The sequence below is a fragment of the Pongo pygmaeus genome, chromosome 10 (genome assembly GCF_028885625.2).
Source record: "Pongo pygmaeus isolate AG05252 chromosome 10, NHGRI_mPonPyg2-v2.0_pri, whole genome shotgun sequence".
Taxonomy (NCBI): domain Eukaryota; kingdom Metazoa; phylum Chordata; class Mammalia; order Primates; family Hominidae; genus Pongo; species Pongo pygmaeus.
This window is the reverse complement of record NC_072383.2, coordinates 87,686,804-87,713,380: the sequence shown is the minus strand read 5'-3', so window position 1 is coordinate 87,713,380 and position 26,577 is coordinate 87,686,804. Positions and strand designations below refer to the sequence as shown.

General features: G+C 42.6%; 1 long non-coding RNA gene across 1 annotated transcript; it reads right to left on the bottom strand.

The window, feature by feature from the left end:
* LOC129010478 (uncharacterized) lies at positions 1 to 26,577 on the bottom strand. The gene is made up of 3 exons (XR_008493006.2): positions 26,449 to 26,577; positions 22,189 to 22,260; positions 1 to 1,068 (listed from the first exon to the last, which is right to left on the bottom strand). It is a non-coding gene; the product is annotated as an uncharacterized LOC129010478 (long non-coding RNA).

The following is a 26,577-nucleotide window of genomic DNA, read 5'->3' as shown; positions in this document are numbered from 1 at the left end:
TTCTTATTTTAACTTTTTTATTTTGAAAAAAAATTCAAATTTACAGAAAAGATGAAATAATAACACAAGGAGTTGCCATATACCTTTTACCCGGTTCCCCAATTGTTAACATTTTGCCGCTTTATCATTAGCTATCTGTCTTACCTATTTTCTGAAACAATTGAAAGTTGGAGACATGATAGTCTAGTCCCACTAGGAATGTCAGTGTGAATTTCCTAAAAGACAAGGCCAAAGGCCAGGCACGGTGGCTTACGCCTGTAATCCCAGCACTTTGGGAGGCCGAGGCGGGCGGATCACGAGGTCAGGAGATCGAGACCATCCTGGCTAACACGGTGAAACCCCGTCCCTACTAAAAATAAAAATAAAAAAAATTAGCTAGGCGTGGTGGCAGGCGCCTGTAGTTCCAGCTACTCGGGAGGCTGAGGCAGGAGAATGGCATGAACCCGGGAGGCGGAGCTTGCAGTGAGCCGAGATCGGGCCACTGCACTCCAGCCTGGGTGACAGAGCAAGACTCCGTCAAAAAAAAAAAAAAAAAAAAGACAAAAGGCAAGGCCATTCTCCTACACAGCCACAGTTGTCAAGAGCAGGAAGTTGGCATTTCCACAGTATCACCATCTAGTACACCATCTCAGTCATCCCATTCTAATTAACCTATTGTTCCAATATGTACTGACATTTTTTTCCTCCTATTTTTGAATCCAACCCATGATCATGCGATTCATTTACTTTTGATGTTTCTTCAGTCTTCTTCAACCTAGAATAATTCTTCTATCTTTTCTTATCTTTCACGATCTCAATATTTTTGAAGATTTCATGCCAGTTATTTTGCAGGATTCTCAGTTTGGGTTTGTGTAATTGTTTCCTTATGATTGGCCAGGGATATCACAGATACCACCTTATGGTGCTGTGTTCCTCTCAGAGCGTCATATCAGAAGACACATAATGTCAATTTGTCCCGTTATTTGTGATGTTCACTTTGATCTCTGGTCAGAGTCAGGCAGGTATATTTAAAATAAACTTGAGGTTAAACACCACCATTTGGAGTACGAGGGTTGCTTTGCTCCATCTCTGCGTGAGAAGATGAAAAAAAGAAGACAGGTGAAAAGAAAAGTGAAAGACAGTATATAACTGAGGGCAACGAGTTTTCTCAGTTTAATGATTTCCTTGATTATGAACAGGAAGAAAATATTTTTTTCTCTCTTCTAACAGAAAAGGGTGTGCTAATGACAGACACATTCAGGAAGTATCAAGTTTGCTATTAAACAGATTATGAAACATGTTTATGCAGTATCAAACCAAAAGATTACTCTAGGTCATGTTGCTTATTTTTTTTTTTTTTTTTTTTTTGAGACGGAGTCTCGCTCTGTCACCCAGGCTGGGGTGCAGTGGCATGATCTCAGCCCGCTGCAACCTCCACCTCCCGGGTTCAAGCGATTCTCCTGCCTCAGCCTCCCGAGTAGTTGGGACTACAGGTGCACGCCACCACGCCTAGCTAATTTTTGTATTTTTAGTAGAGACGGGGTTTCATCATGTTGGCCAGGGTGGTCTCAATCTCTTGATCTCGTGATCCGCCCACCTCGGCCTCCCAAAGTGTTGGAATTACAGGCGTGAGCCACTGCGCCCAGCCAGGATTACCAATTTTAAACACATAGATGCATATTAATCGATAGAGATAAACGTACAAGTAAAAGTTTTTACAAACATGGGGACTTTTTTTTCTTCTAAATGTATGATTGATAGCTTCCAATATCAACATATACACCAAATACATTGGAAAGGCTGCACCAATTAGGAAATTGGTTAAATATAACCAGTCTGCTATTGTGAGGCTCTTAGATTTGTTTCTAACTGCCTGCTCTTACAAACAGTCCAGCCAGTGAACATTCAGGCAAAGTTCCTTAATCGTTTCCTTAAGAAAAATTCCCAGAAGTGGTGTTGCCAAGTGAGAGTTTATGCATATTTAAGTTTTCTTTCTTTCCTGATTTTCCTGCCCTAAAGTTATACCTCTTCTGGCCAGGCATGGTGGCTCACTTTGGGAAGCCGAGGTAGGCTGATCACTTGAGGTCAAGAGTTTAAGACCAGCCTGGCCAACGTGGCAAAACCCTGTCTTTACTAAAAATACAAAAATTAGCCAGGTGTGGTGGTGCGCACCTGTAATCCTGGCTACTCAGGAGGCTGAAGCAGGAGAATTGCTTGATCTTAGGAGGCAGAGGTTGCAGTGAGCTGAGATCATGCCGCTGCACTCCAGCCTGGGCAATAGAGCCAGATTCCATCTCAAAAATAATAATAATAATAAAGTTATACCTGTTCATCTCTTTCGTATGTCCTAATAATCATATGCCATTTCCCTAGTCGGCTCATTCTTTTACACTTTCAGACTGCCCACTCTCTGCTGATGGCATTGCTTCCTATTTTGGTGAGAAAATAGATGCCTCTGGAAGTTTTTGAAATCCCCACCCACCCTTCTACCCACCTTCCAGTATCTGCGACCCTAAGCCTTGCCTCCCCTTCTCTTGACATGGAAGAACTGACTTCACTTTGGGCACTGGATCCTAGCCCCCTTTGTCTACCCAAGGACATAGCTCCAGTAAGTCTCTAAAAAACTTTATTTTGGCAAATTTCTCTTACTTGCACCATTAAGTTTTTCTTCTTTTTCTTCTATGGTTCATTGTCATCAGCATGCAGCTTTAATTTTTTCCATCTACAGATAGACAAGCTGGGCTTAGTGGCTGTCACCGATAGTCCCAGCTACTTGGGAGGCTGAGGCAGAAAGATCACATGAGTACAGGGATTCGAGACCAGCCTGGGCAACACAGCAAGACCCCATGTCAAAACAAAAACAAAACCCGAATAGACAAAACCGTTCTCTAAGCCCCATTTCCATTTTCAGCTACAGATTTATTTTTCTTCTCTTTGTAGAAAAACCCCTAGAAAGTGTTGTCTTCATTCACTGTTTCCAGTTCCACCCATTCTTTGTTAAACTCACTCCAATCAGACTTTCTTTCTTTTTTTTTTTTTGAAATGGAGTCTCACTCTGTCACCTGGGCTAGAGTACAATGGTGTGATCTCGGCTCACTGCAACCTCTGCCTCCTGGGTTCAAGAGATTCTACTGCCTCAGCCTCCCAAGTAGCTGGGATTACAAGTGCCCGCCACCATGCCTGGCTAGTTTTTTGTATTATTAGTAGAGACAGGGTTTCACTATGTTGGCCAGGCTGGTATTGAACTCTTGACCTCGTGATCCACCCACCTCAGCATCCTAAAGTGCTGGGATTACAGGCATGAGCCACCGCACCTGGCCTGATCTTGAAATCTTTCTTAGCAGCCTTTATTTTTAGCATCTTCCCAAATTCCCCTGTCATCTTGATCACTTGTCAGTACACACACATGCACACACATAAACACACACATCTCCTTTTCCTTTAATAATTGCAGGGATTCAAGAGAATGAAAATCTCTGCTCTTCAGAAAATTATGGAATGATCTTCTTAAAGAAAATTTGTGGAATCTGAGAAGCCATCTTGTTAAAACCAAGCAATCCTAACTGTTTGAATTAGAGTTCGTGAATTGGTCAAACGTAAACACAAGCTGCCATTCCCTGGTGAATATTTAGAGGACTGTCATGAACTGTTGCTGCCCCATATAGTCAACTGGTTGTGCACTGCATGACTCCAGGGGGAACACCATTTACACACAGATGACAATGAGAAGTCTCTCCCTGGAGTTGGGTGGTGTGACAACCCCCAAAAATGTCTGGCTGGATTAATTCAATTTTATGAATCATTTCTAGGATATTTTCTTTTTCTCACTCTGTTCTTCTCCCTCCACATATATATATTTTGTTTATTTATTTGTTTGTTTGTTTGTTTGTATGTTTGTTTTGAGACGGAGTCTTGCTCTGTCGCCCAGGCTGGAGTGCAGTGGCCCGATCTCGGCTCACTGCAAGCTCTGCCTCCCAGGTTCATGCCATTCTCCTGCCTCAGCCTCCCGAGTAGCTGAGACTACAGGTGCCCACCACCATGCCCGGCTAATTTTTTATAGTTTTAGTAGAGACAGGGTTTCATCATATTGGTCAGGATGGTCTTGATCTCCTGATTTCGTGATCTGCCCACCTCGGCCTCCCAAAGTGCTGGGATTACAGGCGTGAGCCACTGCGCCCGGCCTACCCTCCCCATATGTTAACCATTTGTCTAAGAGAAGAAGACTCTATTGTAATAGTCAGTGTTTTAAAATTATCCTTTTAGTCCCCCTCTCCCACAGACAAAGTGGGGACGCAAGCCATTTGGTCTAGGAAAATGGCCAAACATGCCGTGGAATGAGTTTGCTGACAGGACTCTACAGAGGAAGCTTGAAAAGAAAGCAAACAGCTGACCTTTGTACCTCATGGCACCTCTGGTGGGACAGGCAGAGGCTATGCGTCTTCAGACCCTTCTGCCTTGCCTCTTTACTCTCTCCCCCAAATCACCTGCTCACACCCCACGATGTATGTGATGGGCCGTATGTATTTAAATCTAATTGTTTCTCATTATTGTTAGAACTTTTCAAACATTTTTTAAACCTGAGAATCTCTTTCTTCCAAACAAGGAATATAGCAAACTCATACAAAATGTTAAAACAGATCAAGGCAGAGCTGCTCTGTAAGCCTTTTGAAATTGGAATTAAAAACCTTGCACTTCTGCTGGAATACACATAAAAGCCTCTCCTTTTCCTCCCAGCCCCACCCTGGCCTCTGATAGATTCTCCCAGAGAGGACAGTGAGGCCCTTGCCTAGGGTACAGAATTTTAGAGGGAGGCAGGGGGAAGTGGCACCAAAAAACTCAGTAACTAAGAGAAAGACTATTTTAATGCAATACTTTATTTATTTATTTGTATTTTTTTGAGATGGAGTCTTGCTCTGTCACCCAGGCTGGAGTGCAGTGGCACAATCTCAGCTCACTGCAACCTCCGCCTCCCAGATTCAAGTGATTCTCCTGCTTCAGCCTCCAGAGTAGCTGGGATTACAGGTGTGTGCCACCACGCTCGGCTAATTTTTGTATTTTTAGTCGGCTAATTTTTGTATTTTGTATTTTGTATTTTTAGCCATACTGGAACCTGAACCAAAAGAAAAAATTAGTAATGCTAGTGATACTGTCTTTATCTTTATAATATTCTTTGATTACTGAGTTTTTGGTGTCCCATTAAATTTAGGGCTTAAAGTAAGTGACTCACTCTCCTTAACTGAATTTTGGTCTTCATGCTATCCTTTACGTTCATCACTCTGTGTTGTACAGCTGAATATTTCTTGTCTCTCATTCCCTCTTAGAATGCATGCTCCCTGAGTGCAAGGACCACGTCATACTCATCTTTGCATCTCTAACATATGTAACTTCTCTGGCTTCAGCTTGCTCATCTGTGAAATGAAAAACTGGGTAATCTTGAACGTCCTTCAGTATCTGTCTATAGAAGTCTATCTATAGAAGTTCAAGTCACCCCAAACTTTCTCTGCCTGGTGGTTGATGGTATCAATGAAGCAGCCACAAGAGTGCTGGTATTTTGCAACAGATTAGAGAGCTGTGTTCAGTAAAACTAAGGGGTTATCTGTAAAACACACTCTTGGATGGATAATTCCTTTAAACTTCCATTTTGCTGGGACTGTATTTAAAAAGCCATTTCGAGGGTTATCTCTCCAGTAACGCTGTCCTGGTTGGGAAATTCAGGCGTCGTCCTTTAATTAGGTCAAATGTGTTAAGAAATAGCTTCCCCCTTCTGGTTCCTTTCCTGTTAGCCTGGTTGTCTTAAAATGTGGGGAAAGGCCATGAAGTGTTAAAAAACATTTTATGTTTTCTTACCATCCTTTGTGTGTAATTAAGAGGGAAGAAACATCTGAAAAGAGTGAAGCAGTTCATTGCAGGCATAAAAAGAAATGCATTGAGCACCTACTGTCCACCTACTATATCCAGCCCTCTGTGGGAACAACAGCATATCAGACAAGATTTCTGTTTTCGATGAGTTTTCAAGACCCTGCTGGGAATGCAAACATGAGCAAAGAAAAGCCAGAAGTTGGTTTTATAGCCAACTGCCAAGATCATAAGAAAATGGAGTCAGAATCGTGGAAGAAAAGGAGGAAGCAAATTACCTTTAGGTGCCTACCATGTGAGGACTTGAAAACATTACATGTCTTTTTTTTTTTTGAGATGGAGTTTCGCTCTTGTCACCCAGGCTGGAGTGCAATGGCGCGATCTTGGCTCACTGCAACCTCCGCCTCCCGAGTTCAAGTGATTCTCCTACCTCAGCCTCTCGAGTAGCTGGGATTACAGGCACGTGCCACCACGCCCAACTAATTTTTGTATTTTTAATGGAGATGGGGTTTCACCATGTTGGCCAGGATGGTCTCAATCTCTTGACCTCGTGATCCGCCCACCTCAGCCTCCCAAAGTGCTGGGATTACAGGTGTGAGCCACCTTGCCTGGCCTACATGTCTTTTTTATATGAAAACATGTCCTCACTGTCTTTTGAGTTAAGTTCTAATATTAATATCTCTGATAGACTAATAAGGACACAGGGGCTTGTAGTTAAGGTCACTCATGAATATTATTTGTTTTCCCAAAGTATTTGCATAAAGTTATTCTAATATGTTTGAAATGGGTAACTGGATCTGGGTACTAGTTAGTTTAACTAAATTAGGAAGTATTGCTTGTCTTTCTTCCTCCTCAGTGGTATACAGCCTTGGGTTTGGAAGTGGCTGTTACTTAACCATCTCCTCCCTGTGGGGTTTGCTTGTTAGGACACCGGTGACCAGAATTTGGAAACTCTAGTTGGGGAATTTACACAGGCCATTAATTTCATTTTCACACTCAAATATGATTTAGGCCCTGCTACTGGGTCATCGGAAACAAAGTTCCCATGTATTTTATTTGGTAGTTCAAAAATCTTTGTGTTCAATGATCAATTTTTCCCAGCTGGCTTCATGCTCCAGGATTGTCCTCTCTTCTTTCCAAAGGCAGGCTAGATTCCAGCTGTTTCCATTAAGGAGCGCTCAGGTGAAAGCTGCCTCCTCCATAATTTTAAAGTCATAACCTTGAAATGATGGCTTTGGAGCAATGGAGCCTGTGAAACTGGCTCAGTGCTTTTTTTCTGTCTTTTTTTTATTGTTTGTTTTCAGTTTACCCTGTTGTTCTACCTCTCCTCCTTCCTCCACCCCTGACCCCAGAGTAGGGGAGGGATTGGGATTTAACCAACCATGGAAGATTTGGCAGCCTTGAAATGTGAAGGTCTATTTACCTAGAGGCCAAATGTGAGGCCGGAAACAAAGCACATATACCCACCCTCAACCTCAACCTGGATCCGATCTTCTCATTGCGAAGCAAAGGAACTCAACAAAACTCTCCAAGGCTCATGAGGTCCACTAAGTATTTCCACCGCTAAAGAAAATCACATGACTCAAGAGAGGACAGTGAGTTGCCCAGCAGTGGCAACTTTTGAGGCAGGGACCACATCAGTAAAAGTATCCGCCACATCAATTTTAAGATCTTAATTTTAAAAAATGATTACTTTCTGTTTCTGCGGGATGAGTAGAAAATCCATTCCATACTTGCTTAGTGACTTTTTAAAATTATCCAATGAAATCTTAATAGAAATATTGGTGCAGAGCTCTTCGAATGTAAAATTTAAATCACCATAGCAAAGGCTAAGAATATGAAATAGTGGAAGGATGGCATGTGATGGGCTTGTGGAACTTCTGGATAAGTGGTTTGGATGGTTTCTCCCGTTAGGCAGTATATGTGTGCTTTGAGTCAGACCTATGTGTCTTCCTGGGTCTATCCTGACAGCTGATAAAAGGCTTGCAGCCTTACATGTCTTTCATGGCCACACAGTCTTGTTAACACACGGTGGGCAGAGTGGCCTGGAGGTGGTCAGTGAGTCAGCAATGTGTTTCCCAGGATGGTGAAACACAACTCTTTAAAACTCTTTGGGGACTGTAACAGACCCAAGGGGAAGAAGGCAAAATAAGGAGAAAATATGGTTCCTGGAAGAGCTTATAATTCAATTGTAGGAAAAGAACCCAAATACAGGGAACTTCTCATGAAGTGAAAGTCATGAATACACCCAAGCATACCATGGCACACAGGGCCATCTCAACTGTTCATGGATTACACTACCTACCATCTCTATCTCCCCCACCTTCCTCTACTTGAAAACCCAGCTCAGGCATCAGCTTTTCCAGGAAGCCTTCTGACACCCCAGAGGATGAATGTCTTGTCCTCATACTTCTGCATGCCTATCTTGACCATTGCCCTTATCACAGTTTATTAGGATGTTTTCTTTCATGTGAACTGTGACCTCCATGAGGGCAGCGACTGGGGTTTACTCATCAGTGTAGCCCCAGCACCAAGCCTAATGCCAGGCACAAGTAAACACATGGTCATGGTGAGCAAATCAGTCAACAATGACTGCTGAGGGTTTATAGTGACAAGGAATGACCGTAAGGTCATCAGGCATAGATCAGATGAGTTGAGTTTTGAATGAAGTTTGAAGGAAGTAGAACTAATTGGATTAGTAGGAAGAAGATTGGGCGTATCATTTATGGGAAATGTCAGTAGCTGCCTTGAGCTGACTCTCATGGAACATTGTACAGGGGATTTTAATGAGAAATGGAATTAATAAAAGAGGAAAGAGGATAGTCGGAGGACTGAAAGCACTTTGTATTCTGGACTTGATAGGCAGACTGTAATTCTTTCCACTACTGTAGATGAGAGGGTGGGCCAATGCCAGCAGTACCCTGATCACATTCTCACCAGAGAATCTATATTCGGCTTATTTAAATCGTAAAGTGCTTTTAGTTTAATGCAGCATTTCCTTCATTTCCTGTCTGAAATCCTTACACATATTTCAGTGGTAGCTGTGGGTTATTTCCACAAACTACAGTAAACCTGCCCCCGCAGAGGTCCAAGCCAACTGAAGTTTTTCCTTAAGGCTGCAACTTTCTTATCTTCAAGTGACCTTAATCTCACATTTATTATGACTTGAGCATCATTTCTCATGTATTCTCATGTAGTAAAAAGCCCTTACTTGAGTTCTGCAATCACAGCAGCACCATCAGGAAGAGGAAATGAGCAGAGTTGTTAAGCAGAACACGCTGTACCTTTTTAAACATTAACCATTGTTCAGGTCTGTGGACTGGGCTGCTGAAAGCAATGGTGGGAATCAGGAATTACATGCAAAAAAAAATCTACCTATGGAAAATTTTAGCATTCCCTTAATTTGTCTTGGTCCTCAAAGTTATATGGGCTTTTATTTTTAAAGACATAGATGTGTAGTTAAGCTGACTTATATCTTATCTAAAAATAACTCTATCTGACCCATGTCATGTTCAGAAGAGGACAGTCATGCTGTCTGACAGCATTTAAGTTGGTTTGACCTCACACTATTAGAATATCACTATGGAAGTGGTTTGTGTTCTATGAGGAACTTTGTCTTAGCAATTAAAAGGAACTTAATAATCTTTGCTATTTTCTGCCATAGCCTAGACATATAGTAGGTTAGCAATGATTTTTATAATTCATGGGTAACTTTTTGTTGCTCTCTTGATTTTGTTTTTCTATAAATGTGGATCATGGAAACCAGCATTTAAATGATTCTATGAGAAATGTGGTGGCTGGCCTGGTGCGGTGGTTCACACCTGTAATCCCAGCACTTTGGGAGGCCAAGGCAAGCAGATCACCTGAGGTCAGGAGTTCGAGACCAGCCTGGCCAACATGGTGAAACCCTGTCTCTACTAAAAATACAAAAATTAGCCGGGCATGGTGGCACATGCCTGTAATCCGAGCTACCTGGGAGACTGAGGAAGGAGAATCGCTGGAACCGGGAGGTGGAGACTGCAGTGAGCTGAGATCGTGCCACTGCACTCCAACCTGGGTGACAGAGCAAGACTCTGTCTCAAAAAAAAAAAAAGTGTGGTGGCTACAGTCATCATCACTGTCATCATTTTGTTACTGGGCACTTACTATGAGCCAAATACAGAACAAATGATTTCTGTACATTAGATCCTGGCACTTCTGTTGTAGTACTTCTCAAGGTGAACTTAAAGGTGTGGTATAAGTATCTGTCTCTGCTACATGACTAGTCTCCAGAGTACAGGGTCTATATCTTATTCTGTTAGATATTCTAACATCCTGCATGTATCAAGGCACTCAATAAATGTCTGTTACATAATAGAAACAACTTGAGATAACAGAATTATACCACTTCCAGGATCTTTAAAAAATTTTATAAGCCGGGTGCGGTGGCTCACGCCTGTAATCCCAGCACTTTGGGAGGCCGAGGCAGGCGGATCACATGAGGTCGGGAGTTCAAGACCAGCCTGACCAACATGGAGAAACCCCGTCTCTACTAAAAATACAAAATTAGCCGGGCATGGTGGCACATGCCTGTAATCCCAGCTACCTGGGAGGCTGAGGCAGGAGAATTGCTTGAACCTGGGAGGTGGAGGTTCCGGTGAGCCAAGATCGTGCCATTGCATTCCAGGCTGGGCAACAAGAGCGAAACTCCATCTCAAAAAAAAAAAAAAAAAAAAAAAATTATTAGGGTAGTACTGTTGACACGATGATATTTCTAATAACAAATTCTGGAAACAAACTAAACCTTAACTCTAGGGAAATAGTTTAATGTAAGCAACAATATAACTACTCTATGTAGTATTAGAGTGCTGGTAGAAATGAAAATTTTTGAAAACAAAACTTGTCACCCTGAAAAAGCTTGTGATGATGTCAGGCAAAAGTGTCATAATACTAAATTGTGTATACAGTTTGGTTGCTGCCATGTTAAAGGAGGAATGTTATTCATAGAGACAAAAAAGCACCTAAGGAAAAAATATACCAAAATTTTGATAGTAGTTAAGATGGAATAATTATGGACTTTTTTTCTTCTTTTCCCTGTTTTCCACATTCTCTATGCCACTTTTATATTGAAAATGTAAACATAATTTTGAAAGAAAAAGAAGAGGCCGGGCGCGGTTGTTCATGCCTGTAATGCCAGCACTTTGGGAGGCTGAGGTGCGCAGATCACAAGGTCAGGATATTGAGACCATCCTGGCCAACATGGTGAAACCCCATCTGTACTAAAAATACAAGAAAATTTAGCTGGGCGTGGTGGCGGGTGCCTGTAGTCCCAGCTACTCGGGAGGCTGAGGTAGGAGAATCACTTGAACCAGGGAGGCGGAGGTTGCAGTGAGCCGAGATTGCACCACTGCACTCCAGCCTGGCAACAGAGGGAGACTCTGGCTCAAAAAAAAAAAAAAAAAGAAGAAGAAAGAAATAAAGAAAAAGAAAACAGTAATGTTTATAGCATTATCCTTGGTTAATGAGGTAATGGGTGATATTTATTTAGATGGCTCTTACTTTCAAAATTTTCTACCATAAACGTGTATAACTGCTTTATATTTTAAAAATTTCTAAACATAGCAAAGGCACAGGTGCAGTGGCTCATACCTGTAACCCCAGCACTCTGGGAGGCCAAAGTGGGAGGATTGCTTGAGCTCAGGAGTTTGAGACCAGCCTGGGCAACACGGCAAAACCTCGTCTCTAAAAAAAAAAAAAAAAAAACAACAATAATTAGCTGTGTGTGGTGGTGTCTGCCTATAGTCCCAGCTACTCGGGAGGCCGAGAGCTGGGAGGATCACATGAGCCTGGGAGGTCAAGGCTGCAGTGGGCCGCGCTCCAGCGGGCCGCGCTCCAGCCACTATACTCCAGCCTAGGAGATAGAGCAAGACCCTGTTTAAAAATAATAACAATAATAATAAAGCAAAGGACACTTGGTAGTAAAACCCTTAAAATTCGTGTCTGCTTCCTGACCCCAGTGGTGCAGAAGACTCCTCGGAAGACTCTATTGGGTCAAATATGAAAAGATCTCTGTGGAATTCCTCAAACTCACGTTTGGCCCAAATGATGGATTGCTTGACAGTGCCACTGTTATGGTAGTAATGCAGACTATGAATAATAGTAACAATAACGAAAGTGTGGCCATTTAACTTCAATGCTCTTTTGATTTGCTGAAAGGCAGAAGCTTTCTATGTCGGTGAGATGTAAACTGCACACTTCGGCAGTCCACACTGTGAGGACAGGCCGGGAATAAGGGATGTACTTGTACACGTATCATGACAGAAACACATTTACTGTGAAGGCAGCTGTTATTCAGAATTATAAAAGGCCTGGATGTTGGGAAATTTTTCCCTTCGAAGTCCCCTATGAAAGTTTCAGAAACAGCTTTCCCCAGTTTTTTCACCTCTAGACCGTCTCTGTATTGAGGGGTCTCTCCCTATTTACCCTGTCTGCCTGCTTGCTCTGTTTTTCTTCTTCTCCCCACCACTCTTAGCTCTCTTATGTACCTTGCTTCTTGCTTATTTGTTAACGCAGTTCTACTGAGATGTCCTGACATCTCTGGCTGCAAGGCACTGTTAGCAGACGGTTCCCATCTTGTTTTAAACAATCCTCTTTTAGTGTCTACTTTGCATAGCTCCTGGGCTCCATTAGCTTTAATTATCCAGCAGGAGAGCCATCCAGACAATTTCTGGTGGAATAAAATTGGACCTTTCCACTGAATAACAACAAAATAATAATAAATAAATTTAAACCCTGAAAGAGCATTAAGTTCTTGGTTCTGCACAAATCAGGAGAGATTATTTGCAAACATCAGGATTAATAATCAATGAATTAGAAAGAATTCCTGATCCTATTAGAAATGCTAATCTCGTGAGAACAGAGAGAACGATTTGTGAGAGGAGCTGAGCTGCCAGGCTGTGCCTGTCTCCACTGTCCTGCTGTGTGAGAAAGGAGGGAAAGGGCGAAAGGAAAGAATATTTGTTCAATACCTACTGTATTCCAGACATTGGGCAAGGGACTCTCACACACTCCCTCTAGCTAGTCCTCACAGCAATCCTTCAAGGTAGTATTATGATCAGCCTTGTTCCTGATGAAAAACTGGAATATCAGCAAGATTAAGTAGGCTGACCTGGGCCACACATCCAGGAAGTGGCAAATTTGGACATGGGGGACTTGAATGCAGGACTTTGTAAGTCGAAAGGTCATCACTTTCTCATTACAGCAGTTGCAGAGCTTGGTTAAGTCGCTGGCAGCAATATCTCAAGTTATTAAAGACCAAAAAGCAAGGTACAGATCATCTCTTAGAGGCTGGCCTCTTGCTGTCATGGCTCCAGGACTCACTCCCACACTGACTGTAACTCATATGCCTGAGTTGAGAAGTCACATTATCCCGGATTGTCTCCAGGGAGTCATGACTTTAAGTCTCAGAAATGATGGCCGCTGCCCTAAAACTAACTGACTACCCTGTGTTGTTTCGGTAGGGGCTGAAATCATTCCTCAGCACCCATTTTCTCTCTTCATAATATCCCATTAAAATATATAAACTCTTACAAAGGTAACACCTGAAATTCCTTTATTATCCACTATCTTGGCAGAAGGTAATTAGGCAATGTCCAGAGGTCAGGTGCTTGAGTGGAGAGCCAGGTAGATGAGTTCCAGAAGAGAAATTCTCCGTTGTCACATCAGCCCTCACCTTGTGTTCAGCCCTGTCTTTATGTTTCAATTTTCCTCTTGGTAAAATTCCAATAAAAATAGGACACTAGGAACAGGGATCTAAACCAACCATGATTTGAAACCTGAAATGGATTCAAATTACTGATTTTGCAGAATCATGAGACTAACTTTTGACTTTTTTTTTTTTTTTTTTTTTCTGAGACAGGGTCTCACTCTGTCGCCCAGGCTGGAGTATAGTGGCACAATCTGGGCTCACTGCAAGCTCTGCCTCTCAGGCTCAAACCTTCCTCCCACCTCAACCTCCAGAGTAGCTGGGACTACAGGCGTGCACCACCATACCCAGCTAACTTTTGTATTTTTTGTAGAGACAGGGTTTCACCATGTTGCACAGGCTGGTCTCAAACTCCTGAGCTCAAGCGATCCTCCTGCCTTGGCCTCCCAAAGGGTTGGGATTACAGGTGTGACATTTATTTTTTAATAAGCATTTAATTTTAGACTAGTTTAGATCTGTAGAAAAGTTGTGAATATAGAAGGTTTCCATGTATTGCACATCTAGTTTGCTTATTGTCAGCATCCTATATTATGTATACTTGTCACAATTAAGGAACCAAAATTGATACATTACTATTGACTGCAGACCATACTTCATTCAGATTGCCTTGGTCTCTCCCCAGCATCCTTTCCTGTTCCAGGAAGGGTTAATAGTAATGTATCAATAGGATACTGCGTTACATTTAGTTGTCATGTCTCTTTAGGCGTCTCTGGACTGCGACAGTTTTCCAGAATTTCCTGGTTTGGGATGACCTTGAGGAGAACTAGTGAGGTAATCTGTAGAATGTTTTTCAATTTGGGTTTATTTAATGTTCTTCCTGTGGTTAGACAGGGGTTATGGGTTTTTGGAAGCACAACTACAGAGATAAAGTGCCCTTCTCATCACATTGTATCAAGCATACATGACTTATCAGTATGATTTAACATTTACTTTTATGGAAAATAAATCATGTGAAGATAAGCCTGTCTGAACCAGAACTGGACCTGTACATTTTGTGAAATGATTAAACTGGCACAAAATCAGATTGCCAAACTGTCTTGAAACAACAAACTAATGTTTCATTCAGTTTAAGTCCACGGTTGTAAGGTTTATGTAAGCGCCTTTGCAGAAAATATTTGGAGTTCCTTAGAGAAAACAGCTGTCTGAAATAATGTAGTTAGGATGCCATGTATGAAGAATTTTACTGAACTAAGAGCGAGCAAGTGCTCAGTCATTGCACAATACCAGCTGTAAAACCCTGCCTGTTTCACCTCCAGGCCAAAAATCCCCGGAAGACAATAGTAGCAATGAACCAGACTTTCACATTTCCTGCCTCCCCTGAATTCATAACATTTCCAAACTGCTGGGCTGCTCCTTAGGAGCCTGTACCATTCATTGCCTTATAGGGAAAGCACTGGCAGAATCACTTTTCATTTGTATTGCATGGGAACATCTTCATTTCAATGATTTAATTCTGATTAAATTTAGCTGTCAGCCTTTAAAGTTCTCTGAGAAGCATTCAAACTCAGATAGGGAAGAAGCACGCCAGCAGGTTCTCTGCAATCCTTTCCCTCCTACCTTCATGCAAGCTCGTTTCCAAGCAGCTGGGTGAGGCCTGGCGTCATTCAGAGAGCAATCCTTTGCCAAGCTTGGAGGTGCTTGGTTTGAATGGATCCTCCCACCCTTGCAGTCCTACTGGGGAAGGCAGTGGGAGCTCCCTGTGCCGCCTGCCACTTTTGCATCGTTCTAGTTTAAATTGCTTCCTTCACTTTCTCGCTTCTCAGATAAATGCAGCCTGTGGCTTTTGGTTTTTATTTGATTTTTATTTTTAAAAATTTGGGACTCTTTCTATTTTTGCTTTCTTACCAAACCATCTTGTATTTTTCCTCTTCCTGTTTTGGCCCTCCCGCCCCCAGCCCTACTGTGTTCATTGAACACCCAAGGTTAAACACTGGGACTGATTCCCCTACTGAGTGTCTTTTTGTGTGCTCTCTGCTGCCTTCTTGCTATTCCAGTGTGTGCAGGCGGAGGGGACAGGAATGGGGATGCAGTTGCACAGCGTTGCTCCCTGGAGAAGGCCAAAGTAAGCCCATATGGAGGTGGTGCACATAGTTCCACAGACCTCCTCCCACACCCCTTTTTGTTTGTTCTTTTAACAACCCCAAGGGTGTCATTGATGCAAATTGTGTGTTAGAGTTTTCATCTTGTGACTTCTGTGTGCTCACCGGCCAGAAAACTGAGCAGAACAACTAAATGACCTAAAAACAGGTCCCCAGATTTCTTGAAGTGGGTTATGGCAGATAGCACTGCCTTCTGTTTTATCAGTATCCTGAAAAAAAGGGAAGATGGTATTTTGTAATCATGTCCACGTGCTCCAGGCCGGATTGATTATCAGGGCCAATCTTAGATGTTACACAATCCCCAACTACTTTGATCTGCTCTGTCCTAGTCAGTATACCCAGCTGGATAAATAACATTAGTCCAAGCACAGCTTCCTGGACAAATGTTAAAAATTGATAATGTCCTACATTTTCTGGAAGCACAGGTGCTTCAGATCAACAGGGCTAATCTTGTTGAAACAACTAACGCTAAGCCTTTTTATAAGACAAAGAGCTTTTGTGTTTACAGGTTCAGATTTGGGAGGAAAAAGTAATTTTCTTGGAACTAAAAATGTTTCCTCTAGAACTAATGGATTATTAACATTCAGTGTGGTTTATTGACCTCAGAAAAAAAAAAAAGAAGAAAAGAAAACCAACCAAAACAAAAGTAATAAAACCTGCACTATTATCATCAGCTTATTACAACAGTTAACTTCTTGCTTATGAGTTTTTCAGAGATGACTCCTCTGGAAGCTTCAGATAAATTTATTGTTATGAAACAGATTGCTCCAGGTTTCTCTTATCAGAACAGACCTAGGTAGAATAGGGGACTCCTACTAGAATATGGCTAGGTTTTAGTCACTTAGAAATGTTTCTTATGATTGAATAGACAACCTCATAATTGGGTTCATGAGTACAAGTTTGTCAAGATTCCACTTTACATGGCATGGATATTCTCTACTCAAATTCTCAAAAGATACTCTTCTGTAAACCTATAGGCGAAAATCAAAAGACTCATTCCAGCTCTTCTCCAGTTGAGAGGCAATGTAGAAGCAAGTCTCATTCTGTTGGTGAAGACTTTAAGCAGATCCTTAATCTACTAGGGCCTCTGCTTCCATCTGTCTAAAATAGAAAGTTCAACTAAGGTCTAACTCTAATAATCTGTGCACCAATTAGAACAGTGATTAGGAAAGAGATTTTGCAGTCAGACGGCCCAACTTTCAAACACTAGTTCTGTCACCATATAGCTATATATTGTTGGGCAAAACAGTTTACCTTTCGGAGCCTCAATTGCCTCATCTGTAAAATGGTTATAATAACAGCACCTAACTTAAAAGGCTGTGGTAAAGATTATATGAGATAATTACATGAAACACTTAGCATAGGGGCTGGTTCATAAGAGATGTTAAATAAATCTTAACTTTCATTAGTAGAGGACACATTATTGTAATAAAGTTTATTTATATGTGGTTTCCACTCTGTTATCACTAAACTGATCATTTAAAAAAGAGAGAGAGAGAGAGAGAGAGAGACAGCGTCTTGCTCTGTTGCCAAGGCTGGAGTGCAGTGGCATGATTATAGCTTGCTGCAGCCTCAACCTCTTGGGCTCAAGCAATCCTCCTGCCTCAGCCTCCCAAGTAGCTGAGATTATAGACATATGCCAAAATATCAAGCTTTTTTTTTAAGTTTTGTAAATATGAGGTCTCACTGTGCTGTCTGGGCTGGTCTTAAACTCCTGGGCTTATGCTGATCCTCCAGCCTCAGCCTCTCAAAGTGCTGGGATTACAGGCATGAGCCACTGCGCCCAGCTTGATCGATTTTTATAGGGATGGATGAATCAGGCAAATATGGTTATACATTCAGAAGTCACTGTTAATATGTCATCAATATTCCTGCTCCTGGTGTTTTTGATGCCAAATAATAATTAGGTTTGTTGTATCCTCTGTGGATGGCTTTCTATGACCACAGTGCTGGCATTAGAACAGATAGATGCCACTGGAAATTTGGTTCTTTTCCTGAATGGTCTCTGAGCCAGGCCCCCCAGAAAGGCTTGAAGCTAATAATTTTTGAGAAATGATGGTAGCAAATTACAGGGATATATACTTTTTAGGAGTGTGTGTATGTTGGGGGGTATGTCCTCTTTCCCAGAATATCATATTCCTAAAATATCATGGGTAATCCCAATCAAACCCACAGCAGCAGTGCCCTTTGTGATGGATGAAAAAGATGACCATGAGGGAGGCGAGAGAGGAGAAGTGAGGTTCGTGGTGTTGATCAGGAAAGGGGAAAGCCTGGTTTCTAGTCATACACCTAAGCTAGCTGGGTACATTTGGGCAAGTTGTTTGAGCCTCAGTTTTCTCATTTGTAAAATCAGGATAATACCTGCTCAGTCTTTCTCACAGGACCAAGTGAAGTCACATGCACGAAGTGACTGTGCGCAGTCATACAGCATTTCATAAATGCAAGGGACTCATTAAAAGGTCTCACATAAGACCAAAGAACTGCTGAAATAAGTCCATGGAAGTAAAAGCTTCCCTGAAACCATTTTCCTTCTTTGAAGGTATTTGAAATCGACAACTTCCTGTTTTGATTGTCCTTGTCTGAAGTGTTCATCTAACTAATTGCTACTTCATACAAACAACCATTTCCACCTGGAAAGTAAGGACTTTGGAATCCCCTGCCCATATGTTAGACCCAGGGGCTCCCTGTGGGCCAAGCAGATCTGAAATCATCATTTGCTTCTGTCTCCCTCCATTGGAATAGAAGCTCCTCCAAGGCAAGGACATTGCCTATCTAGTTTACCAGTACTTGGTCCAGGATACTCAACAAATGTTGTTGAATAAAAGAATATACTGGGCCAGGCACAGTGGCTCACACCTGTAATCCCAGCACTTTGGGAGGCTGAGGTGGGTGGATCACCTGAGGTCAGGAGTTCAAGACCAGCCTGGCCAACATGGTGAAATCCCATCTCTACTAAAAATACAAAAATTAGCTGGGCATGGTGGTGGGCGCCTGTAATCCCAGCTACTCAGGGGGCTGAGGCAGGAGAATCGCTTGAACCCAGGAGGCAGAGGTTGCAGTGAGCCCAGATCACGCCACTGCACCCCAGCCTGGGGGACAACAGTAAGATTCTGCTTTAAAAAAACAAACAAAAAACACTTAAGTTGCTTCCCCCATCAGGATACTGGAGTTGCAACTGCAGCAAAACCAAATAAATAAAAGATGAGAAGTAGAAGGGAGAGAAGGAAGCAGGGGAGGAGGGAATGGGAAGGAGGGAAGAGAGAGGAGGAGGAGGAGGAGGAGGAGAAGGGGGAGGGGGAAGGGGAGAGGAAGAGAACATAATTTCAACAGGTGGAGGGCTCCTGGTAAATGATTCAGGAACATCATCTCCTACGCATCCCTTCCCCTACTCCCTCCTGGCTGGTTTTGCTGACAGGATACTTTTCAAACCAAAGCTGAAATAACTTCAAAACAAGGTGACATCCTAGGGATACAAAGTGCCATGACTAGGACACGCTGCTTATTTAGTAAAATAAGATACAGTTTGGCCCTTTCCGTTGCTGTCATGAGGAAACAGTGGTTCCAGCTGACTTTAAAACTGCTGCCTAAATGAAGGAATGAGGATCTTCTGGGAAATATAGGCTTCTAATGGAGGGTTGTGATTTGAAAATGTTCCCACGCAGTGATTTTTTTTTTAAAGGCAGCGGCTGCTTCTCCACCATAATCTGTTATATAATTACTGTGTAACTTTGTCACTGCCTCTTACAAGACAGATTGAAACTTACCCACCTAGACCAGCACCACTGACACTTTTCTAGAATCTGTGGGACTCATTGGAATTGCATTAGGAGAATTAGGGAATCTGGTGATTTCAACCAAATTAGTTGCAAGAAAAAATGGACTCAGGGGCTTCTTTTCCTTCCCAGGCCTGTGCGGCCCTCGCTCTGTAAGGGATGCCATAAAGCCAACCTCTGGGAGAAGAATGTCTTCAGAAAAATTGAGCTTGGTGCCTTAGTAAATGTTTGACCCAAGTGACTCCTCCCCCACCCCTAAATTTTGACCTTTAGCATTGCATATTGGAGCCTGAAGCATCTGAGAAGCTATTTTCGTCAGAATTCTGTGATGAGGTTAACAGAAGCTGACTCTGGATAGCTTAAGCAAACAAATGAATTTATCGGAAGGATATAGAGTAGCTCACAGAAGGAAGAGGCTGAAGAATCTGCTTTATTCAAGGACAAGAGAAGCTCTAGGAATTCAGGTTTTGTTTCCTTAGTTTCATTGCCTCCAGGGTAAATGATTTCCAACCATTCTCAGTTTTTGTGTCACTTCTCTCCACACTAAAATTCCAGGTCAAGAGTATCTGATAGGCCTACCTTCAGTTAGGGATCCAACCTCCCTTTGGCCAGGATAGGGGAAGGTATTGTGATTGATGGTCGTTTCTCCTATAGGGGAAAAGTGGGTCCCCAACAGAAAAATCAAGGCTCTCTCTCCTCAGGATGTTGTGGCGCCGTGGCTTCCCTTTGGCAGGGGAAGTTGTGGCACTGAGCTAAAGAGAGAGGCGTGGAGGTGGGTTATATTATTTTTAGTTCACTATCTTCCAGTTCGACCTCATATCTTCTCTCTCCTCCAAACTATGAATTAGCATACCAGGCATTTCCACACCAGGATAGCATATGCTCATTCTCCTCAGGAACAATCTGGAATGCGTGAGCAGTTTAGAATTTTGGAGAAGGGGAAAAAATGAGTAAAAGGAGTGTTACTGGAGGTGGGAGGAGTGGGTTTCATGCCCTCCTTTTGAGCTGTTGAATTGCTTTAAGTTCTCCCCAGAACAACACACTTTTGATATAATTTGATAGAAACTCCATCATATTTCCACTGCAGTACTTGAATTTTCTGTTGGTATTTTTGTTGTCATTGTTGTTGAGATGGAGTCTTGCTCGGTCACCCAGGCTGGAGTGCAGTGGCGTGATCTCAGCTCACCACAAGCTCCACCTCCCGGGTTCACACTATTCTCCTGCCTCAGCTTCCCAAGTAGCTGGGACTACAGGCGCCCGCCACCACGCCCAGATAATTTTTTGTATTCTTAGTAGAGACGGCGTTTCACCGTGTTAGCCAGGATGGTCTCGATCTCCTGACCTCGTGATCTGCCCACCTTGGCCTCCCAAAGTGCTGGGATTATAGGTGTGAGCCACCACACCCGGCGTCTGTAATTTTTTTAAATGAGAAAACAAAGACACAATAATAGCCAATTATGTTTAATTCCATTTTCTAAACAGACCTCTCTAAATTTTATCCCAATATTTTATCCAAATGCATCCTAGAGTAAAACAAACAACACTCATTACAGAAGAAATTTAATTGTTATCCCCGTGCAGGTTCTAGTTTGGCAAATATCTAATTCTATTGTTTTAGAAAATATATGGGTTTGTTTCTCCCTTAAGCCCAGTTGTTACATTTATTTAAACTTTGTTGCATTTTATATAGTCAGTAAAAAGTTAATCATTGACTTTGATTCATGTTAGAGCAACTGAATACGTTCATTCTCCTTTTTTCTCTTTTTCCTTTCAGCTCAAATTACCTATGCTAGCACTGCAAATTTTCCTCATGCCCCTATTTCTATAAGCCACAAAGGCAGAAGGGAGCTGACGTTCACAGGACACCTGTCAAATGCCAAGTGTTATAACAAGTGTCTTTGCATATATTATTTCATTTACACTTGTAGTATCTTCATTGGACTTGTGTGTAACCAAAGACCTAGAGAGGTTAAAAAAAATTATCCAGAGTCACATAGCTAGTACTTGAAGGGTTCCTATTGGAACTCTGTCTGATGTCAAAGCACATTCCTTTTATTATATTGCCAATAAGATATATATCAGTTCATCCACAACTACTAAGCACTCCAGGAACAAATGCATGTTAGGAGTCCCTGAAGGCTAAAATGGTGCTATAAGAGATAGAGGAAAGGGCCAGGTGCGATGGCTCGCACCTATAATCCCAGCACTTTGGGAGGCCAAGGCAGGTGTATCGCGAGGTTAGGAGATCGAGACCATCCTGGCTAACATGGTGAAATCCCGTCTCTACTAAAAATACAAAAAAATTAGCCAGGCATGGTGGCGGGCGCCTGTAGTTCCAGCTACTCAGGAGGCTGAGGCAGGAGAATGGCGTGAACCCAGGAGGCAGAGCTTGCAGTGAGCCAAGATGGCGCCACTGCACTCCAGCCTGGGTGACAGAGTAAGACTCTGTCTCAAAAAAAAAAAAAAGATGGATGAAAGGAAGCACACAGTGAGGCCTTGTATCTGACATACAGCCGCTTGGCTCTCTCTGCCCCTTCAGGAGCACCCAGAGGGTGGGTGGACTCAGAAGGTGGGTTGCTGCTGAGGTCAGTGTTGAGCAGTTCTAGCTCAGGAAGCAGGGTCACTGAAGGCTGCGGCTGGGGGACCATAAAGTAGTTCTGGAAGCGTATACACTAGACCAAACACAGCTTTCACTTACGGGAACATTGATTCATTCTTTGATACAATGAGTACTTACTGTATGTGTCTATGAGAAGCCAGGCATACAAAGATGAATAAGACATGGTTCTTCCTCCAGGGACTTCAATGTCTGTTGAGGAAGAGAGATAAATTAACAAGCCATTCGAGTAAATACTATAAACTATATTTGCCACTGCACTTAGATGACCCTTCTATAGTCAACATATCATGGGAACATGTTGATTTTTGACAACTCAGTATCCATTCCACCTTGATTTCCCTTTGAAGGATTGCCTGCTGAGTTGTTAAATCTGTTCCCTGAACCCCTTACTCACCAACAAACAGCCACCTGACCCAAGCTGGAACAATGTTCACTCCCTGGAGTGAAGAAAGAGGGTGAAAAGATGGAGAAATGATGGAAGAGCATTCATTCTGGGGCAGGGCACTGACAACACTGTTGAATGTTCTAACCCTACCCATCCCTACCCGACCCATTTCTATCAATTTCTGAAACTTCTGGTCCATCCTGAGAGCAGACAGAAATCCTCCCAATAAATCCCCACCATTTAACAATGGACAGACAACAAAGATCCCTTTGGTGAGATATGGGGTGTTGAAGACTGAAAGTAGGGAGGCCAGTTAGTGTCTATTGCAGTAATCCAGGTGAGTATGGTAAGAGACTGAACTCCATGACTGGAGAGATGGTGAAGGGAAGACAGATTCCAGAATCAGAGGAGACAGAGCTAGCTGGACTTGGTGACTACTGGATGGAGAAAGTCAGGAATATAGAAGAGCAAGATGAGTGGTTTTTCAGAAACAAAACAGGGCAGCTCAGCTCCCCTCACTTCCTTTCTGTTGGTCTAGAAGTTATGTTCTCACTTGGCCTTGATTTTGGCATTTTCTTTCTTGCTAAGGCTAATTTCGTATACCTGCACCTTCCCAGCCTTGAGATGTACACATCACTTCCTGCTAAAAAAAATTATCTCCATTATCTAGGAAACTTGGCAGGGACACCAAATCCTCTTTTCATCCTGTATCCTACAGCCCAGGATATATGTTCAAGTAGATTCTTGGAAATAGTCCTGAATAGCACATAGTACTCCAACATCAACAAGCACACTCTAATGATGACGGTGTGTCACAGGATGCTTACTAAGTTTGTGATCCCATTTACATGATCAACTATGTGACCACAGCCCACGCAGTTCACACAGCCTCACCACACCTTCCCTATAGGGATTCTCAGTGTGCTCTGTGCTATCAGCTCTGCTACGGAGGAAAGGTGCTCAAGTACTTGTGGTCAGGTGGAAAGAATTCAATAGCACTTGAGCATGCAGAGCTAGACTTGGTGGATTGTGCTCTTTACTCAAAAGGTACACACAGGGCACAAGCAGGCAGCAACCTCTATGAGTCAGAGCCCGCTCGGCCTACTTGTCCTTTGCACCATGTCTTTTGAACCAATAAATACAGTAACACCCATAACTACAATGTCTTATCTGCAGGAAAATAAGGCAGTAGCAAAATTGTGCAAGACACTGAACAAGCATCTATAAGAACTAAGGACTTCTGGCCGGGCGCAGTGACTCACGCCTGTAGTTCCAGCACTTTGGGAGGCTGAGGCGGGCACATCACGAGGTCAAGAGATCAAGACCATCCTGGCCAACATGGTGAAACCCCGTCTCTACTAAAAATACAAAAATTAGCCGGGCGTGGTGGCACACACCTCAAGTCCCAGCTACTCGGGAGCCTGAGGCAGGAGAATTGCTTGAATCCGGGAGGTGGAGGTTGCAGTGAGCCAAGATCACGCCACTGCACTCCAGCCTGCCAATAGAGTGAGACTCCGTCTCAAAAAAAATAAAAACAAAACTAAGGACTTCACCCTCCCCAGAAAGCCCCTAAACTCTGGATCTGGGGAGCTCACCTTTGAGATAGAAAAAATTAATTGATAATGGCTTTGGTTGGGTCTTTCTCTAGTTTCTCATACTAGGAGATACTTTGGAACACAGGTACTTAAAAATATATTTTAACAAACAAATTAGTAGTACTAGAATATCACATTATTTCCTGGTGATCTTTTGAAAGATTAAAGAAAGGTATTGATCTAATAGCTTTTGGAATCCCCGCATTTTAAAAAACATGTGATTGAATAATCTCATTATGTAGGGTTGTGCAAGTAAACAATATGCTATGGTCAGGCTGTAAAGGAAAAGGAAATCTTTTTTTTTTTTCTTTTTTTTAGACGGAGTCTCGCTCTGTCACCCAGGCTGGAGTGCAATGGCATGATCTTGGCTCACTGCAACCTCTGCCTCCCGGGTTCAAGCGATTCTCCTATCTCAGCCTACTGAGTAGCTTGGATTACAGGCACAAGCCACCATGCCTGGTTAATATTTTGTATTTTTAGTAGAGACGGGGTTTCACCATGTTCCCTAGACTGGTCTCGAACTCCTGAGCTCAGGCAATCCACCCGCCTCAGCCTCCCAAAGTGCTTAGGATTACAGGTGTGAGCCACCACGCCTGGGCTGGAAATCTTGATAGATAAAAGAAAGAGGAGAAACAAAAAGGTCTCACTTACAATTTATCCTCTCACTTTCTTCCAGATGATTAGATCACTGTATTTGTTAACAGCTTGATCACCTGTATTTTATTTCAAGTAAATTTTCTTCAGTTTCTTTGCCAACAAAGCATACTGGATAGAAATGCCTCAGAATCAATTTATCCTGCTTCACTAGTTTTATGCATTTTAGATTTAAGGAAACAACAATTAGAATATTTTCAATGATGAAAAGAACTCCATTAAGCTGCCACAAATGTCAAAAGTTCCTGGCTATGCTAACACTTATGTAATTGTTCTGGAAACCCCACGCACCGGAATAGACCTACAACACCAGGCATGACTCACTGAATATTTCTAAGCACATACTCTCTCTAAAATGATCTCCAGTTGGGATTTATTTTTTCAAAGAAAAAAAGTAAAAGACAAAATATGGTACATCAAATCCCAAAGTTTTTTCTGTGATTTTTTTGGGAAAATACTGTTGCCTCACACAAGAGCATTAGAAGATGCTGCTGTTTTCATTAATAAAACAACCAGATGGGCAAGCATTAAAACAGGTTGAAACTTTGAAATTCTTCCTAAAAAAAAAAAAAGAAAAGAAAAGAACATAGAGAACATGTGGGTTCTCAAATTTCCAAATGGTCTTCATTTCCTGTTGTGATTTTATTCCTAAATTGGTTTTTTAAAACTTGTGCCTGGAAGCATATGACTAGTGTCCTAATCCCCTGAGCAATGTTAAGGAAAATTATATCTGCCATAAAATGCTAATCAGCACAAGAAGGCCTGGGACCACACCACCAAGGCTCATTTGTAGCATATACTCCAACAGCTTTTACTGCATATCTTCTGTAAGTCCAAATGCTTGGGGGAAATTTACCAAAGTATATGGCATAACCTGTATCTCCAAAAGCTGATGTTGGATGCTACTTTCAATACCAAAGTAGTGCATTTTTCTTTTTTTTTTTTTGAGACTGAGTCTCGCTCTATAGCCCATGCTAGAGTGCAGTGGTGTGATCTCGGCTCACTACAACTTCTGCCTCCCGGGTTCAAGCGATTCTCATGCCTCAGCCTCCTGAGTAGCTGGAATTACAGGTGCCCACTACCATGCCAGGCTAATTTTTGTATTTTTAGTAGAGACGAGGTTTCACCATGTTGGCCAGGCTGGTCTCGAACTCCTGACCTCAGGTGAGCCACCTGCCTCAGCCTCCCAAAGGGCTGGGGTTACAGGCATGAGCCACTGAGCCCAGCCGTGCATTTTTCACTAGTAATGTTCAGAATGGAGTTTAGGAATTCAGTCAATGGCGAGCCAAACCAGAAGTGGCAAGGCAGTTCTGCCAGGCAGTGAAACAGGACCTAGATAGCAATTTGTGTCTAGGCAGTAACAGGGGATCTCAGCACATGGTTGTCATCAGTCTGTGTTCCACCTGCAGAAAGGAGAAGAAGGTGAACCCAGCAAGCAATAACCATAAGTGGATCAAGCAGCCTGGAGTGAGGCCCCAGGGCCAAGGAGGGGACTGAAGTTCTGGGAGGGACTGAAGTTCTAGGAAGGACTGATAAGAAAAGGCAAAATTCCAGTCTTAGAGAAACTTAGAGGCAGAATGTAGAAGAAAGAACAAAGGCAAAAGCCCAGTTATTTGAACTGGAATACAAGGTAGAGCCTGTGACAGGAATCAAGTGGAAACTTCACAGCTAGAAATAGAGCAGGAGCTCAGAACAGAACCCAGAGCCTGGCTGACCCAATACTGAGTGACATGAGCTACTTACATTTCCTCTAAGAGCAGACTTGGGCCCAGCACCTGGGGTAGGACTGAGCTGCAGGTGACTCTCTGTGGCCCCCACAGGGGGTCGAACCTAAATTCAAGGGAAGGCACCAGGCAGAATGGCCAAACACCA